This window comes from Hetaerina americana, unplaced genomic scaffold (genome assembly GCF_022747635.1).
Source record: "Hetaerina americana unplaced genomic scaffold, ioHetAmer1.1.p SCAF_2, whole genome shotgun sequence".
Classification (NCBI taxonomy): Eukaryota; Metazoa; Arthropoda; class Insecta; order Odonata; family Calopterygidae; genus Hetaerina; species Hetaerina americana.
Window position 1 is genome coordinate 72,392,985 of NW_027286763.1, and position 13,216 is coordinate 72,406,200.

Here is a 13,216-nt window from a genome sequence, read left to right on the forward strand (position 1 = left end):
TGCCAAAAGTATGGCAGAGGGTGAAGATATATTCAGAATGCCATTATTTTTTGGAGATAGAATATTTTCATTTACAGTTTTCTTTGTCAGCATTTGTATAAAGTGTTAACCTTGGAAAAGAGATCTTATTTTTTTTTAGATGAATTCTTCTATTTCTCTTTTTATTCCATGAGTAGCATATTAAGGCAAAAGTAGTCATCCAGAGTTTACAAAGAAATATTTAAAAATTAGACAACATTATTGTTTAGCTCATCTTTATTACTCAAATACATTTGTATGAGATACATCTGAGATACATCATGAGATACATTTGTATTAGAAATTGCATCAGTATTCAAAATATCCTTTTTTGACCAGAAAATTTTCCTAAAATACCCTCATAGCCACTGTCCACAAAGTTAGCAGTGAAGGAGAAGCAGTCTCTTCAGAGGCCTCATTTAAGGCTGACTGAATGAAGTGCAATTCTTTCAATGCTGATGACACTGTCCAACTTGGCAGCAGAAAGGAAATCTACACCTTCGTTCCTTATTTCCTTCGGTGAGAAAGCTGGCTGATCAACCTTTATTCCAATGGATGATTCTGTTCTCACTTAGCATAAGCATCCAATAGAAGACCTGAGGGAAAAGAATTGAAATAGTATGATAATGAATTTTAAGTTAATGTAGTTTTCTAAACTACTATTAGGATGTTTTAAGCAAAAATATAATTATTTGAGTGATCAAAAGGGCTAAAGAAATATTTACTGGTTTAAGATTGAAAGATTGTTCCCCTTAAAAAATGAAACTCTCACTTTAAATCTATGCATATGACCACAAAGAAATATTAAAGATATTAAGCTTTAATTCAAATGGAAATGAATTTCATACATATGGTATTTTAGTGAAACAGATTAAATTCATCAATTAGAATTTATTGAAAATATTTTGATTAACTACTGCTGCTACTTACTTGATTCCAACATTTTATAAATTTGTCTAACAGTAATGGGTAGAACACCTTTAAAAGAATATATCTGTGATTAAGAATGGTTAAGAATGCATTCTGGAATTTAATAACTTCAGATCATCAGTCAAATACCATGCAAGAAATTTGAGCCTAAAATGCATTATTATGTTTGTGTTAAGATTTCAAAATACATTTAAATATAATCATATGAATGTGGAAATTATAAGACAAAGTTAATATAACAATGGAAACTCTTTCCTTTCAAGAAAAGGAAGATAAGGTACAATGGATGTTGGAACAACATATATTTCACATCAGCAAATATGTTTATTTAATGGCAAATCACCTGGGCTAATAATGAATATCGTAAGATGTTTTACAGACTTATTGATGGATTTTTAGTTTTTTTCTTAAGGAGCTCCAACCACTGCTTAGCCTCCTCTTCTACTCTCCTTACCTGCCCATGTGAGCAATATATATCCCAAAAGCTGACCAAATATGTAACAAGGAATGAAGAAGATTGGGATGTGAGAATAAGGACAGACTGAAAGAAACGGAGTGTGTGTTGGGCGAGTCCAAGGCAGGAGAGCTGGGAAAACAGTGAGGGTAAACAAGGAAATGTCTTGCCAGTTATCAATCATCACACCTGGCTTGCTCAATATCCTTTAACAGAGGAAGTTAGCACTTATTTAAACAAATTGTGTTGTTATATAACACTTAACACAGTTGCTACTGCCAGTGATTAAGCATATATTGGAAGCTTATGAAATTGCATGGAGATAGGAAAAAAATTAAATGGTAATGAAATTAAAACAATAAGTTAGCAGCAAGGTAAGAGGGGGGGGGGGAGACGTTTTTTGGGAATAGTTTGAAGAAAGTGGGAATTATTGCAGGGCATATTGCCTGGAAATAAACATTCAATGTGTGCAATAGAAGTGAGATTGCTGGGAATATGAAAGAAGAAGGTATATAAGAAGCATGTTAGTTTTATGTTTGAAGGTTGCATCAGCAGCTAAGGTCACTTTGCACCACTGTTGATTAACTTAAGAAAATAATGTTTGTACGTAAATTCAAAGGCATTTTATATTAAAAGGCAAAATGAAGGGAAAGAGTTGATATTGGATGAAATTGAAAGTAGGTGTTAAACTTGTGTGGTGGAAAACCTTACACCCAGAAAACATCACAGCGTTGACAGAAGTGACCTAATGGACATCATAGAAGGAAATCCAGTGGTAAACAATAAGACAAGAATGTCTCCATCACCGAAGAACCTCTTAACCATCTAGTGAAATCACAAATGAACTCAAAAACAGAAAAGAATAAAACGAAGAAATTGAACATACAGAAGCTGAAGGAATGAGGGCCCAAATAACATTTTTATTGTCCACAGACCATAGATATACTAGCCCTGAAAATGGATGGCGCTGAATTGACGTGCCTATACCAGGCCGTCTCCACAGGACGGACTCTGCTCCCAGTCGAGTGTCGCTTGACGTGGCAATGAGTGGGAGGGTTGCGGCGGCGTGCGCATAAGTCTGGGCTCGAGCATGCCTGGAGCCATTGTCTGTGCAGATCTTGGTGGTAGTAGTAAATTTCGGTAGTAGCATAGGAGTCTTAAAAAAGAAATTAAAAAAATATATTATTTAGCACTATGAACATGCTTAAAAAAAGTGTACACATGAAAGTATGCAATAAAAACTATGCATCACAATGACTTTGTGCAAAGGTTTCCACAGCATTGAATTGCTTCTCTTTGCATTTCCGGGTTCTCCATCCGCATTGGTTGTCTTTTGGTGATGACAGTTTTCCTGGCCATCCTGCCTGCATCTTCAGGTCGTAGGTATTTTTAAAAGCTTTCTTGCCTGTTTTACATAGGGCTGTTAGTCATGTACTACACTCTGATTGGATTGTCCTTTTCCACGCAATGTTAAATGGATATCCATCGCCCAATGTGATATTTCTTGGTCTGGTACAAGAAAGCTTCAAAAAAATACCTTTGACCTGAAGACCCAGGCATGATAGCCAGCGGAACTGTCGTCACCAAAACAACCAACGTGGATGGAGAACCCAGGCATGCAATGACAAGCATTACAATTATATTTTATTTTTATATTTATCCAATGAAAAGTAACACTTCATTAGAAGGAATTTCCTAAGTTTCAATTTGGAACCACAATTTATCATTCATTTCAATGAGTTTGGTATAGTGTTATAAATTATTACACCCATTACTATTGGGATTTTATATGGAATTGCTGATTTATGATAACTTATGTGGATGTTATGATTTCTAGTTGAATAAGAGTGATTTTTGCTATTTGCATGAAAGATCTGGATCTTATTTATGATTAAGACAGACATGGCAAATATATATTACATAGAGGGAATGGTAAGAAATTTTAAATTTTTTGAATAAAGGCCTATATAGTTGATAACTTTGTACAACATGTATACAGATGATCCCCAGAACATGCCCATTATTACCTTGCTGATTTATGAATGTCGCATAAAATTCAGTTTAATACTAGGTGAAATATATCTAAGCCAACCTACAAGTTAATTAATGTTGTTAGATAACCTAAATAAACATGACATCCCAGTCAATATGGTTTCACCCAAATCCATATTCGAAAACTATTGGAAAATCAAAGTAACCTAATGATTAAACAAGAGTAACCGCAGTGATCACCACAAAGATTGATTTTTATAAATAAGAGGGTGCAGCTCACCTCACAAAGGCCAAAGGCATGTCGGATTAGAAGGTTTCACAGAATACCGCACACCAGCTTGCACAGGAGTTTGGCAAAATAGGGCATCATGCCAAAATTAAGGAACTGAGATGAAGCAGTTCATTTCCTTGGGCTGCCTGTGGTTTAAGCACCCTGAAAATAATAGAATGACAGTTAAGCGAGGAATTTTCCAAAGTCACCTGGAATATGGCCTGGCCCTCCAGAGTTAAACTGAATTATATAATCCCTTGGCTACTGCACCTCCCAGAAGAAATAATTTGCAAGCTTAATTTCCATCATAAAATTATGTTGATTTAATGATATTATTAGAAAAATGACTTCTTTCAATAAATAACAAGATATCAGCAATCCTGCATCATTGGGGTGATTACAAATTGGGCTTATTTGGTTACTTTTGGGATGTTTTGCCAAAGATGTCATGCTACAACATGGGCTACTCTACTCTCAAATAAAAGCTAATTTAAAGATGTAATTCTACCTTAGGTGTCATGAAACTGATAAATTTCCTAGTCCTATTAATACCACAAAATCTACATAAACTCACTTGATTTGGCAGATGCTACATATTTAAGAAGTGGTTTCTCAAAATCCTTTGCCTCCACCAGAAGTTGGTGCCATATTTTACAAGTAAGTTTTCATTGCGGATTGATTAATTAGGTAAAATATTTCACCATAAGAGAAAACATACTTTTAACTAATGTTACTAAATAATAAAGCTAACTTGTACATGATATCTTAGTTAATCAATAGCTAGAAGTTTCAAGTTGGTATTGGAAAGATACTAAAACACAGCCACCACTTCTCAACCTTGCCAAGAAAGAATACCAGACTCAACACACAAAAAATCTATCATTCTACCTACCTTCATTCCACCCAACTTCCCACGTATAATCCCACAGTTACCCGTCTTGACTAACGTTCTCCCATTTAATACACTCAATATCAGTCTTGATTGCATGGGAATGCATTTTTTTAATGAAAGGAGAATGCGATGTACTTCCTACAAAACTTTCATTTGCTTTCCAATTTCAACTCAGGGTCATCATCTTAAAGTACCCAAGGACTGACTTCGCATTGAAACTGATTATCGCAAATGTGAAGTTTTATGGAAAATACATAGCAATCTTTTATTCTCGGTTCTATAACAGTGTCAATGTTTACACCATTCCTACTTGATAAGACTATAAATAATTAATCATTGCACGTATATTATCCGGGAAGTGAGTGAAATTAATAAGTTAATTGACTCAGCAGAGACAGAGAAACCTTAAGTTAGTGGATTTTACCCATATTTTCTCATCTCGGCAGCAGGTGGAATTTTATGGGGTGATTCTCCAAAAATAGACGTAAGATGAAATGACGAGGGAAGCTTGACGAGATTCATTCTAGGAGGGACCTCATCTGAAGCGTATTTGCAGAGAAAGCAATTTCAAAATAGTATTTTTTTAAGACTGACAAAAATAAGGAATTGGTGGCTAATTTCACCGAGCTCCAACGCGCCAGGACGGTACCTTTGTTTTCCTTGTAAGGATTCCTGGGAAATACATTGCAGTGGCTCGCTAACCCGACGCTATTTGTGAGCGCACAGCCTCTGTGCTTGAATGGCGAGCGCGATACTAATTAGGGTGCCACCGTCGCGTACGAAGGAATGAACTTCAAAATTCAGATTGAATTTTTATCCACTTAACATGATCGAATCTGCAGTCCCCTCCCATTTCGAAACACATGCCGAGTGGGGGTGTTAGACCAGCAGATAATCCGATTATATATTGTGGATCGTCTACAACGACGAAGAATTGGACGTCGCAAATCGAAATTGCAATGCGTGTGCACACAAGAATTGGAAGCTACCGCGGCAGTGATTGCAATCTCAATATTAGCCGAAGATCGACAATTTTCGGAATTTTAGGTGAGGCGGCCGAAAGCAAAGGTCATTAGCTCCAATATGGGATGGATTAGAGAGGAAGGAAGGGCGGATATAAACCTGACGTGGGCAGTAGTTCACTCTTAACAAAAGTCGCAATGGGGTCCGCAGTTTAACGTCCCATACGACGGACGGTGTACTCCCGCAAAGTGCTCTCCACAAAGCACCTTCATCGTAGGGATCACGAAAACACCGAAATATACCTGCCGCCTCTAGGATTCAAACTAGGACCCTCGGGGTGGGAAGCCAGTACGTTACCCACCGCACGATTCCCAGTGATAACAATTACGGGACCATCATTAATACAACCAAGGACAATAACCAACGACCATTGAGCCAAGCTGATGATTGGATTTACCGCGTACTTTAACCGTTCGCTCAGTGTATATACGGATGCCAGCAAAAGAAAGCACATTTCAAAATAATTTTTTTAGACCGACTACATGCGTACCAACTTACAACCGTCAAATTTCGCAAGTGGCCCTAGGCTCTAGATAATCTAAGCATGACAATTAGAAAATTGATACACTGTACACGCTTATGAAGAACCCTAATCTACGTGGGCTTGCATGGAATCGCCACTCACCAATGATATAGAACTGCCCGTGATTACGACCGCTTAGTCTTCTCCTGAGTAGCCCGACGATATGCCCTCGCGGTTTCCACCAACTCCGGGATATCCATCCGCTCTGATCGGCTGCCTCATCCCAGCTCTCAAAGCGAACTGGCGAGACCAAATACCCGTCGGCAAGTAAGGGGGGTACTTTGGGAGGAAGGCGGGGGAGGCTAGGGAGGTTTATTTAGTGTGAGACTTCGCTCAAGAGAGAGTGAAATCGAATTTATTTATTTATCGACTTAATTGGGCGAGGTTGAGACTAATAGTCCCTTCTTCCACCTAACCCTACATTACAGACATTTGACGACAATCACATACAACCAAGCCCTAGATGGAGGGAAATCCACCTAGGTGGGAATCGAACCCACGACCTCTGGGTTGGTAGGCGAGGACGTTACCCCGCCGCCACCGCCCGGCGAATTGGGACGAAGGAAAAGGAGGCGGAGGGAATGGTTGGCCCATTTCAATTCCGAAAGTGCGCATTTCGCGTATCTTCGCAGGGCTTTGCACAGGAGCGAACTGGGATCCTGCAGTTAACCGCTCCCTTCCTTGGCGATAGATTCAGTGCGGAGTGTACGTACAGCTGTGCCCAAGACCACCAGCCAACGATGCAATTGCATGCCCCTCCAGAAATGTGCGCCGCGTCATTAAACGAGCATTCGTGTGACCATCCAGTGAATCCAGACTTGGGTCTCATTGTACATGCCCAAACACACATGTAAGTAAATGAGTCCAATTATGAGGCTAATGCCTTGCGAACTGGAAAATAATTTGCAAGTTCCAATTAAATTGGCGTTAAGTTGCTGCAAGGAAAATTTCATCAGGGACTCGTTAAAAGAAAAGTGTGGGAAACTATTATTCCTCAGTAGATAGTCGGAACCTGAATATTTCCTTAGTTTTCTTGAGTTTATTGCATAAGGGCATGGTACCTTGTACATAACTGGGAGGGTCGGTTGGATGGTGGGCCAAAAAGAGGGGGAGGGAGGGTGGAGGCACAGGTGAAGCAGCGTTGCCGATCCCGCCTCGGTAATGCGATGAGCTAATCTAGATAATCGAAGCATGAAAATTAACAAATGGATACACTGACCACGCTTATGAAGAAGCCTAATCTACCATGTAGGTTTGCTCGTGGGCTTGTATGATATCGCCACTCACCAATGATATAGAACTGCCCGTGATTACGACCGCTTAGTCTTCTCCTGAGTAGCTCGACGATATGCCATCGCGGGTTCCTCGAACTCCGGGATGGCCATCCGCTACGAACCGCAGGCTCATCCTTCTTCTCAAAGCGAACTGGCGAGACAAAATTCCCGTCGGCAAGTAAGTTGGCGAAGGCGGGGAGGCTAGGGGGGGTTATTTAGAGGGGGACTTCGAACAATAGAGAGTGAAATCGACTTGGGACGATGGAAAAGGATGCGGAGGGAATTGTTGGCCCATTTCAATTCCGGAAGTGCGCATTTCGCGTATCTTCGCTGGGCTTTCCACTGGAGAGAACTGGAGTCCTGCAGTTAACCGCTCCCTTCCTCGCCAAAAGCTTGAATGTCGAATGTACGTACAGCTGTCTCCAAGACCACCAGCAACAATGCAGTTGCGCGCGTCATTAAACGAGCCATCGTGTGATCAGACTTGACTTGGGTCTCATTGTTAGTCCATCAATATAAAAATACGTGGCGAAACACACATTTAAGAAAATGAGTCCAATGATGAGGCCAATGCCTTGCGACCTGGAAAATAATTTGCAAGCTTTAATTAAATTGGTGATAAGTTGCTGTAAGGAAAATTTCATCCGGTACTCGGTAAAATAAATGTATTGGCAACTACTATTCCTCAGTAGGTAGTAGGAACCTGAATATTTCCTTAGTTTTCTTGAGTTTATTACATAAGGGCATGGCACCTTGTACATAACGGGGAGGGTGGGTTGGATGGTGGGTCAAAAGAGAGGGGGAGGGAGGGTGGAGGCTCAGTTGAAGCAGCATTGCAAATCCCGCCTCGGAAATGTGATGAGTCAACTGCGTCCCATCCGACGGACTATGCACTGGGATATCCTTGAGTAGCATTCAATTCCTCTTTCGCGGTGACTTTATCATCTCTTTGGCCGGTCTCAATCCCCCTACCTTCATAAGGATAGGGGTATTATTGAGAATTCTCCCGCAGTATCCCCGCCTGTCGTAAGAGGCGATTAAAAAGGAGGGGAGACATACCCGAAAACTAACCCCTGGTAAGAAAGGGATACTTACAAACAGTATGATTGATTTACTCTCTGCGCACGGCTATACCATCCGGCCTGCGTTCCACATGGGTGTTTTCCGCGTATGGAGACTCGTAAGTGAGAAAAGGGGATCCCGGAGGGGGAGCGCTCTGGTTTCCAACCCGGTCTCGGAAATACGGTACGGACCAGGGAGTAATTTTCCTCTTTGGCCCTGGATTTCTTGAAAACGTGTGTCCGGGGCCTATCATATATCCCAGTCAATATGCATTCGTCACGTTAATATATTTTTAAAGAAGATTGGAAGTGGGACGGCTTTTTTCCGAAATTCTTCCACTTGGTCCTCGATAGTCATCGCTTCAAAAACCGAGCATAACGTTTCTGAACATTCCAATGCATGATACGAAGAACGGAATGAAACAATTCGTGCTTTGCCCTTTTACAATTCAATCAATATTAGAATTCACAGTGTATTATCCAAGTACAAGGGAGAGCATGCTGGTCTGAATGTGTGAGCATAGAGACCATTGCGCTCTCACACACCCTTTGCCCACCGACTAGAATGTATGGAAACAATTAATACACTTTATTATGGCTTGTAAATCAAAATTCGGATCGACCGTAGTTCAGCGTGACACGTCTTGTCGTATAAAAAGCGGGAGAGTTGTGGTCAGAATATTGCTAGTCATTTTCGGTGAAATTTTGTGTTTAAATCTAGGCGAGGAGTACGTCTAAGCGCCATAACACAGTGCATCTGCGATCAATATTTAGGTTGCCCCGAAGGACTTTGAGAGAACCGCACATTTATGGTTGCCATTTCCATCGGAAATCTCTAGAAATTTGGTCATTGAAGCCATTCACTTCCGGTGAGAGGTTCAATTGGGCATTGTAGGCTTATTTCCATGTTTAGTTATGCCAGTATATTGAATCCAGATATCTAAATATAAAATCTTTACTTCCTCTATGACACTGTTCTGTTTTCCTAATTAGAGATTACTGATGACATCTGGTAATTATTTTCATTTATTAATTTACTTTTTTAATCAATAAATTTATTTCATTTAAATATTATTTATAGTGTTAACGTTACCACCTCTTAAATATCACTACAGGTTTATCACCTTTTAATTCATCGAGGTCTAAATTTATTCTGCGGTGGAGGAAATACTTCGATTATCATAAAAGTCGTGAATTTTTACCTAAGAAGCGGCCAGCCATCTCGAAGACTGTCGGCGCATACTTATCAGCCTGGGAGCAAGAATTACGTAAACTTGAGTGTACCTAAGACTGAAACCTAGTATTGACGCAAATGACGGAAATGGCACTGCGGTCGGACAATGTTATTCTTATCCCTTATCGTTCGTGGAAAAATGTATATCTTTAATCCATCTATTCTACCCTTAATCTCTCTAATTTTATTGACATGATCTCTCCTACCGAAGTAAGATGGGGGTAATGATACATTTTCAACATCGCCGCTAAAGAGACGCCCTTCCAATTTATGCGAGAGCTTCAATCTGTAATTTAACCTTCGCTGCATGAGTGATACCGAGCCCTGCTGCTCTAATATTTTGGATGCGCTACTAAGTTTATCACTACAACATTTTACATATCTAGCTCCTCTACGCTGCACGCGATCCTATTTGGCAATTAATCCAACTTCGTGAGGATTCCGTATTCTTGCAGCATATTCTAAATGAGGCCGAACCATCGAAAGATAACGTTTCTCCTTGACCATTTCATCATATTAATCTAGTACTCTTCTCATAACTCCTAATTTTTTGCCATCTTGTCCACATATTCTCCGTCTATGTTTCACCCAGGAGAGGTCGTGAGTGAGGGTAACGCTGGTAAATTAAAAGCAGAATCGACGAACTCGGTCAATGTTCATGTAAACATGTCACCAAGTATTCATAAGGAGGAAAACGTCGATAGGGTAAACGATCAGTTAGGGGATATTCTCGCGGATGTTCCTGGAGGGAAGCATTTTATATTGAAGAGGGATTAGGAGGCATCAGTATGCGAAGGAAAAGATGGTTATGAGGTAGGGTGTTACGGTTGAGGTAGGTGGAATTACCGCGGGGAGAAAGCAATGGAATTCTGCATTAGACAGGGGTTACAATTTACCGAAGAGTATTGAAAAATGAGACCTGTGACTACATTAAGACTTGAACTTAAATAATCTGTTCATCCGCCATTGTTGCCTTGTGAACCTTGACCGTCTTTGTGAGGCTTGTCTGAAACTGCGTTCGATGAGGTTATCGCTTTTTTTATTATGGATTTTAATAGTTATATCTGGTGTTGTAAGTACCTCAAAACCATTTGTAAAACCGTGCCCCAGAGTTAATTAAGTTTCCTTACTTCTATGGCATTGTTTCCGCTTGTTAGTAGACATTTCTTCCGGTAGCATAACCTGTCCCCATACTGCTGACGAAATCCGTCGGGCTTTTTAATCCAGTTTGAAAAACAAAATCGCATATTTCTGAGCCGTTATCCTCAGCTATTTAAAACTGAGAGGTATTAGCGATATAATTTTTCACTTTAGATTGCAATGCGGATCAGTAATCTTAGTTGACGCTGTAACTAGGCGACAAGGCGGTAGGGTTCAACCTGTAAAATATATTGAGACCAGTTCCATGAGCATTTTTTAAAAATATTATCGTAAAATCAATGTATGGCTGCTGTGAATACCTCAATGGTAAATGTACCCTCATTTTCCCTCCGTTCATATCCTCCCGTGACTTTGCTGATGAAACTTAAGTCTTAAACTAACACCCTAATAGTTCACCGCAAACACTTGGCCAAATTGTAAGAAAAAAATGTTCAAGTGTAGGAGATATTGTTAAGTACTTTCTGCTTTTTGGTGTGAAAGGACGACTCTGGTGACTGTAGTGGACCCTGGATCGTCAACTATGCAATGAGCATGGGACAACTGTGTAATTGGTGATAGAGGAAGGAGTACCGAGTGTTTTTGGTGATTTTAAAGAAAAAAAATGTTATAGTTTTGGAGAGTGTGTCTCAGAAGTTTCTCCTTTTGCTATAAAAGATCACTTACAGCTTGGGCAAACTTAAGTTTAATTATCTTTCTAGGGCCGTATATTATATACTATGGCATTAATATCGGTGTTGCAATTGGTAGTGTGATTACAGGGAGTATAATTGAGTATATTATCTCCAATGTATTGAGATAAATTCAATGGTTAAGGAGATTTACTTAAGTATTTCTACCCACAGTAATTTGAAATATATCCTACGATCTTCTCCCAATTTTAACTACTTTAATTAATGACTTAGATGAAGACTTACCTACAAGACTAAAGCTCTCTCAGTGCCTTACACGGACATAAAAATTTTGACCTTCTAGCATTTGTGAAACACAAATTATTTACAGGACCATAGCTAAGTCTTTCATAATTTCTTGAACCAATTAACAAAACCCAAAAGTCTCAAAATATTGTAGATTAGAAATAAGCAAAGAAAGGTCAATATCAAACTCAAAAGGATGTTCCGATGTATGGTGTCAACCATGAAAAGCAATAATGTCCCAAACAAATTCACAAGTCCAGTAATCATAGCCAAGATTAAAGAAATCAAGGGCAGGTAGTAGGAGGTGGAAACAAAGTACTTATTTCCTACTCGGTTTGCCTGTCAACACTGATTCCACATAGTAAACTGAAATTTAGCATGAAGGTAATTATTCCAAAATTAAAATGCAACTTAAGGTTACTCTTGTCAGACATAACTTTTACATGATATTTTTCCATTAATTCAACTCCTAACTTAAATGGTTAAAAAAATTAAGATTAAAAACTGTCGGGACTAACTAAATTCAGTTGGCTTCCTTAACTAACTTCCCCAGCTCTGCTATAATCCCACAACACAACATATCTTCTGAGCTCCACCCAACCTTCTGCCTCCCTATATACAATCTGAAGTTCTCACCTTTCCTCCCTGTGCCTCACTTTCCCAACATTCGCCCCTCCATCGGTCTTCAAAATATTACTGCCTCTAAATATCTTCTGCCTTTTTGAAATTTTCCCAACTATCATTATTTCTCCATCAGAGCAAATGTAAAATACTACAGATTGCAAGAATTGTTCATCAGACCTTGATTTGAACCCTGACACTTCAATTTCTGATGGTACTTCAGCCATTAAAGCTATAATTATATCCTCTTAGACTATGAATTAATTGAGGGATTCATGTTTAAATTCCAGTCTGGTTAAATGATTCTTGTACTGTGAAATTTCTTGTGTATACCACCAGTCAGTGACTCCTCTTCCTTCAGCAATATTTCCCAGTTTCCAATATAGAATTACCAAATGTCACTTAAAATATTTTATTTACGAAATACATATAATGATAGATTTTTAATTAAGGTGGAATACAATGATTTTAATGATAATATTGAGCATCTATAGCATGATACCCACAACTATAAAGATAATTTAGAAGTCAATTTTTCTTTTTACCTCATCCTTGAAGCACCTAAATCACATAAAATATGCATTAAATTCATACAGTGATGCAGCCATTTCATGCATTTTGGGCAAAGTCAGAGTAAGAAGTAAGGGGCTGGAGCATAACTAAATATTTACCAACACAGAACCACGAAAATTAGCCACATCATAAATTTTGAGGACCCAAGTTGTCCATATGCTTGGAAAAGTAAAGAGATGCACATTACGTCTAGTTTCAAATGAAATTTATTTCAAGGAATAATAGCGGAAGATGGGCGCTCTAAATATTTAAAAAAAAGGGCTGGTATTTTTATA

At 39.1% G+C, this 13,216-nt stretch overlaps 1 long non-coding RNA gene across 1 annotated transcript; it reads right to left on the reverse strand.

Annotated features, from left to right (window-relative positions):
* Window positions 1-254: 254 nt before the first annotated feature.
* LOC139687819 (uncharacterized) lies at window positions 255-3,822 on the reverse strand. The gene is made up of 3 exons (XR_011700667.1): window positions 3,675-3,822; window positions 2,353-2,558; window positions 255-614 (listed from the first exon to the last, which is right to left on the reverse strand). It is a non-coding gene; the product is annotated as an uncharacterized lncRNA (long non-coding RNA).
* Between the last annotated feature and the right edge of the window lie 9,394 nt (window positions 3,823-13,216).